The following is a 7,115-nucleotide window of genomic DNA, read 5'->3' as shown; positions in this document are numbered from 1 at the left end:
AACCTCCAGCCCACCAACCCTGCTTCAACACTGCAGCCATGAGGAGGAATGTGCACTGCCCCGCGTTCATCGAATAGGAACCGTCTTATTAATGAATAGCACGGTTAAAATTTGCACGTTGAAAAATATGTGGAAACATAAAGCATGGTTGTGGGATAGAGGGCTGGAGTTGTAGTTTGCTACAACTGGAAGTCTGCTACGTCGCCCTGTGCATCGTCAGGTGTATGGGAACAAAACCTACATCTCTTAACGAACAGATTGTAGCTGTGAAGTAATTCCTATTCATTTCGACACAGTACCAGGCATTTAGATGAAGTGATTGTAAGTGGTATTTCCAAGGCTAGTGAGGTGTCATTGAGGGGACTTTGCAGGCGAACAGTCTCCGTTGCAGCGGGACAGTGCCAGCATGTTCGGGACTCTCTCACCAACAGGGATGAGCAGAACTTGCTGGCTGAGCTCCCAGCTTCTCTCCTCTGCCCGAACGTGAAACTTGCTGGAATTCGTCGGCGCGTACAGCGAGAACAAACCTGGAAATGCTGGAATACTAATGAAAAGAAATGCTGGAAATCCCCAGCTGGCCACGCCGTCCAGAGAGAAACGAAATCTTTAGAACAGTGTGCAGACGCGGTTTTCCAAAATGCTGCCTGGAATTGAGGATATAAGCGATAAGGAAATGTTGGAGGACGTAAATTGTTTTCTCTGGAATACCGACGGTTGAAGAGAAACCTGATCGAAGTAAAGAACGATGTGAGGTTTAGATAGAATAGATAGACAGAATGTTTTGCCCAGAATGGAAATATTGCCAAGCTTTCAGGGGCAAAGTAATGACTGACGCGTGACAGTCGCGCAAAAATCGTCTAGCAGTACGACAGTCGCACGCCAAGTGCTCGTGAGTTCCCGGCTTCTTTTGGGAGCCATTTGCGATGTCGTTCGTACTTAGTCCGATCCCCGTGACAAGGATTTTCCCAGTGAAAATCAAAGATACTATGGTGACACTTTTTCTAAACTACGCACGCTTTACACCCGGGTGGTCACGTGGTGCGGCGCTCAAATGACGCACAAATGGTGCGCCAACGGCGTAGGGCGGCGCATGGTTACGGACGTTGACGCACGGTGACGCATAATAAATTAGCATAGGCAATGTTCGTGCATCACCGTGCGTAGCATTGGGTCGCTACACGTACGTTGTCAGTACATCAGCGTGCGCCATCAGTACGTCAGCGTGCGTAAGGGATACGACACGCTGGTGACGCGCAAGGATTTTGAGAACTGCAAAATCCTGAGGTGTCGCGCATTACCGCGCGTCACTGCATGCCTCACCACGCACCACCATGCCTCACCACGCACGTGTCACGACGCACCAACAAATTTTTAGGATGTCGCGTTAATGATGTGCAAATGACGCCCAAGTGGGACATGGCCTTAAGTGGTGGGTGCTTGCCGACCAATGCCTGGGGTAGTGCCTGAGGCAGATACAATATGACATTGCAGGGCTTTTGGATAGAAACATGGATATGCAGCAAACAGAGGGATATGGACAATGCGCGGGCAGAGATTAGTTTAACTTGGCATCATATTCGACATGTACAGTTCTAAGGCTCAGTAAAGTGAAGCCATTTTGTCTAAATTGAAGGATCAGATGGACTTGCAACCATGTTGACCTGTAAGGCACAACCAGATGTACATAACCTTAATGCATCTCTCCCAGATAAACCCAATGCTTTTTATGCTCTCTTCAAAAGGGAGAACCTCAATGCACCTCCTATGGCTCCCACAATCACCAACAACAATGTAATCCCTGTTATCGAGACTGCTGTCAGAAGATCCTTTACAAGAGTGAACTCTGTGCAAATATCTGAAGGAGATGCTCCTTGCCTTCTAGCTGCACTTCACTCCCACCATCCTCATTTTTGGTCATCCTGTGCATGGGGGTGACGGTAGAACTGAGGATGTCCTGAATGGGTTGCTCCTTTTTATTTAAAAACAATTATTATACAAATACTTCCATTCAAAACAAAATAAAAATAAATATACAAACTAGCACAATCAAAGACTGCCTATGTTGACAGTTTTACAAACAAATGATCATCAAATGAATATAACACCAACTTTATCAACAAAACACGCAACCTCCCATGGCGATGGTCTGCTCCTGGGTCGGGCCAAGCTTTCCATCTGTGAGTCACGGCACCAGGCAGAAGAGGGTTCAGTCCGAAGCGGCTGCCTGCCCCTTTCCTGAGGTTATGTCCGTACCCGTGTGTCACAAGATAATGAATGCGCGCTGTCCATGAGCACCCTGGGGGATTTCTGGGACCGCTGGGCTCCACAGGGGGTGGAATGTATCCTTGACAAGGATTGTAACATAGTTATATAATATTCAGTAAATTTGGTATTTAAGAATATTTGTTTTACTTTGTATTATGATAGTGGGTTTATTGGTATTGTTTTGTACTAAGGGTATCATTGTAAATTGATTACATTTATGATTTTTTAAAAAGTGGACTCTTGGAAATCAAACCAATGGTGCATCTGGCTGCGTTCTTCAGCCTCAAGGCTGTGTGCTTAGTGCCCCGTTCTACTCTCTCTGTACTCATGGATGTGTAACCAGATACAGCTCCAATGCCAGCTTTCAACTCGTAGACAATACCATAAATGTTGGACAATTAATGGGTTACAATGAGTATAGGAGAGAGATTGATAATTTGATTGAATGCTGCCTGAACAAAAACTGTGCTCTCCATGTTAGCAAGACACGGATGCTAATTGCTGCCCTCAGGAGTGGAAAGCTGAGGTTCCGCAAACCTGTCTTCATCGATGGGGCGGCGGTTGAGATAGTCATCAGTTTCAAGTTCCTGGGTGTACATATCTCTGAAGATCAGCCCTGGGCCTAGTACATGGTTCAATTACAAAGAAAGCTCATAACATCTCTACTTTCTACTGGGAAGATTAAGGAGATTTAGCATGTCATTGAATACTCCAGCAAACTTCTACAAGTACGGTAGAGAGTATACTGATGCATTGAATCACTACATGGTTAATTAACATGAATGTCCAAGAACGAAGGAGGCTGCAGAAAGTGGTACACATTGCTCAGTTCATCACAGGCAATAGCCTCCCTGTCATCGAGAGGATCTACAGAAGATGCCGTCTCAAAAAAGCAGCTGATATCATCAAAAACTTGCAACACTCTGGTCATGCTCTTATTTAGCTGCCGCCATCAGGAAGAAGGCACAGGAGTCGATAACTGACTTCCAAGTTCAAAAAGAGCTTCTTCCTATCAGCCGTCAGATTCTTGAACATTGCACAACACTAACTACATCCCTATCTCAGCAATGAACTTTCTCTTGGTACTTTGGTTTTGCACTGTTCTTGTCTAGTGAACTTGTATTATTGATTTGTTGTATATTTAAGTGTTATTGCATTAATGGGCCTGTAAAGGTGTAGCAAGTAAAAATGTAATTCCCCTTTGCTGATATGTTTGATTGAACACGCTTGACTTCACTCCTATTTCCAATCACCACAAGCAGATTCCATATTCTTTTATAGATTGAAAGCCATGGAGTTATACAGCATAGAAACGGGCCTTCTGCCCAACTCATCCATGCAACCAAAGTGCCTTCCTATTTGTCTGTTTGCCCATATCTCCCTAAACCTTTCCTATATGTGTTCCAAGAGACATTGATAAAGTGGATATTTAGAGTTTTTTCCCCAGGATGGAATTGTCAAACAATGGAAGACATTGTTATTGTTCCATTTTAAGTGAGACGGTGGAAGTTAAATAGATTTATGAGGCAAGGTTTTTTTAAATGGAAAGTGTGATGGGTGTTACCTGGGTCGTACTGCCAAGAGTAGTGGTGGAAGTGGATATGACAGCAAAGTTTAAGAGCTATATAGACAAACACATGGACAGGCAGCGATGGAATAATATAGATCATGTCCAGACAGATATGCAGTTTAAAATGGCATAATGGTCAGCATGAACTTTGTGGGGTGAAGGGCCTGTTCCTGTGCTGCAATGTTCTACAAATGCTATGAAACGAATGCTTTTTCAATGTTGGAATTGTATGAGACTCTGCCATTTCCTCTGGCAGTTCGTTCCATATACCCAGTATCCTCTGTGTGGAAAAACACAGTCTTGGGTCCCCTATAAATCTTTCCTTTCTCACTTAAACGTATGTCATCCACTTTTAGACTCTCTTATCTTGGGGAAAAGATTGTGAGCGTTCATTTTATGTAAGACCTTCTCGATTTTGTAAACCTCTATATGGTCACCCCACAGATTCCTTTGCTCTGTGGAAAACAGTCCCTGCTTATCTAGTGTCCCATCATATACTTGAGCCCTCTAGTCCCAACTGTATCTTTGTGAATTGTTCCTGCATCCTCTCCAGCTTAATCACATCCTTCTTGGAGTGTGATGACCAGAACTGCACACAATATTCTAAGTACAGTCTCATAAATGTCATGTATGGCTGTAACATGCTATCCCAACACTTGTTCTCATTGCCCCAATTGATGAAGGCAAACATGCCATGTGTTTTCTTCACTACCTTGTCTACCTGTGTTGCCACTTTCAGGGAACTATATTCTTGTATCACTAGGTCTCTCTGTTCTACAATAATCCCCTGTCCTCTGCCATTCACTGTAGTTATCTTAAGCTGCTTTAACTTCCCAAAATCCATCACTTTGCACTTGTCTAATGTAAATACCATTTGTCATTCCCTTGCCCACTTCACCAATTGATTTGGATCCAGTTATGTTCTTAGATAACCACCTTCATTTCTACACCACTAAATTTTGGTGTCATCCAAAATCACGCCACCTATATTCTCATCCAAATCATAAATAAATATGATAAGCCACAGTGTACCCAGCACAAATCCTTGTACACACCACTGGTCAGAGGCCCGCAATCTAAACAGGAAGCCTCCACTGCCACCCTCTGACTCCATCTGCCAAGACAATTTTGTGTCTGACTTTGTAGCTCACTCTCTTTCTGGATCAAACTACCATGTGTCAGCAGTGGTCATTTATAGAGGAGAAGAGCATTTGGGATGGTAGTGGAAAGCAAGAGCCGTTGCACCAGGAACACACAGAAGCCCTGTGTAAAGGGCAGAATGAGTGAACCAGCTCAAACAGCGACCCACCTCTATGCCCCATCAAACACAACCTCCATATGTGGATGAGTCTGTGGTCCCACATGGGCCTCATCACCACTTGGAACCCATGTGACCGGAATGGAAACAAAGTCATCTTTGATCACAAGGAGCTGCCTGAGGAGAAGAACAAAGATTTTCAAAATGTTCTGCTTTTATTTATGCTCTGAAATCTGGAAGTCATTCATTTCAGTGGAGATTTAATGGTCCAGCAAAAGAAAGTGTGTTACATTTTTGAGTAATTTTATATGTTATGATGTTTTTGATTAAATAAAGAAGCCACAAGTTGAATTCTAGTTGGAATTTGTAAAGTTTACTTGTAAAGTTTAATTTGTAAAGTTTATTTATTTTTTAATTAATTTTGATGTGGAGAATTTCTCCAGGTGCTCCGAGGCACATCAAAGATGTGCAGATTGGTATATTAATTGGCCACTTTAAATTTCTCCTGGTGTGTAGGTGCGTGGATAAATGTGAGGGGAGTTGATGAGAATGTGGGGGAGAATAACAACTTAATTAATATAGGATAATTAGTGTAAATGGGTGGTTGATGATCAGTGCAGATTTGGTGAGCAAAAGGGCCTGTTTATTGCTGTACCTTTCATAATCCTAATTGTGTATTTTAGTGGCAGTTTAGTTTATAGATACAGTGTGGAAACAGCCCACCAGGTCCACGCTGACCACCGATCCCCATACACCAACACCATCCTACACACTTGGGACAAATTACAATTTTTAGCAAAGCCAATTAACCTACAAACCTGTATGTCAGACAGTGAGAGAGGATAGCATGTGAGGTGTCTTGAACATAGGTAAGGGAGGGATTTAACCGGGGGGATAGGATAGAGTCGACGTATGTGAAAATAAGTTTGGTAGGACACGAACAGGCAGAAACAATGGGTCTGCCTGGACAGTCGGGTGTTTGGATTTTGGGGAGAAGGTAAAATCGGGCCGTGCGGGGCTGGGGAACGATGAGGTTGGAGGCTTGGGAGGGCAGGGAACCGGAAGTGATGAAGTCAGTGATAGTGCTGGAGATAATGGCCTGGTGCTCGTCTGTGGGGTCATGGTCCAAGGGTCTCGACCCGAAACATTGCCTATTTCCTTCGCTCCATAGATGCAGCTTCACCTGCTGAGTTTTTCCAGCATTTTTATCTACCTGTACTTCAGACAGGATCTGTAGTCAGGATCAAACCCGGGTCTCTGGTGCTGTAAGGCAACAACTCTACTGCTGCGCCACCGTGCCGCACGGTGTGGATGCTGAGCCACATCTGCAGTTTCTTCCTACATGTAATGGTTATTTGAAATGAGTTGCCAGTGCAGGTGGTAGAGGCAGATACAATTACAATATTTAAAACGCATTTGGACCTGTACTTGGACAGAAAAGGCATTGAATAATGTGAGGCAAATGCAGGCACCCATAGTCAACATAGATGTAGTGGCTTGAGAGGGCCTATTTCTGTGCTGTACAATTCTCCAATTTTATGATTAAACGCAGAGGAAATAAACGGAGACAAATAAATTTAAATATGAGGCTATCTTCTTAAGATAAAGCATGATGCTTTCTAAATGATGGAAGCATTGGTGATCCAATGAAACACGAAAGCCCAGGTACATAGATCACTACAATGTCAGGGGTAGCCATAGAAAATAATCAAAAAGGGTAATGGAATGCTGGTGTTTATATCTGGAGGACTTCAAGGGATGGAAGTATGTTGCAGCTATACAAAGCTGGAGTTATGTGAGCAGTTCTGGGCACGCCATCATAAGAATAATATATTAGTTTTGGAGGGAGTACAGTGGAGATTTCTAAGAGTGCTCCCTGCACTTTGCAGGCTGCATTACAAAAAGTGATTTTACAATTTACAGAGGCAGTCTCAGGAATCTAGGAGGGCATGGGATGATTTTATTGAACTTTTTGAAATATGCAATGGATCACGAAATGTACTTTTCACTGATTGTGGAGTC

The sequence above is a fragment of the Leucoraja erinacea genome, chromosome 1 (assembly GCF_028641065.1).
Source record: "Leucoraja erinacea ecotype New England chromosome 1, Leri_hhj_1, whole genome shotgun sequence".
NCBI lineage: Eukaryota > Metazoa > Chordata > Chondrichthyes > Rajiformes > Rajidae > Leucoraja > Leucoraja erinaceus.
The sequence above is the reverse complement of the archived record's forward strand: the minus strand, read 5'-3'. Positions refer to the sequence as shown.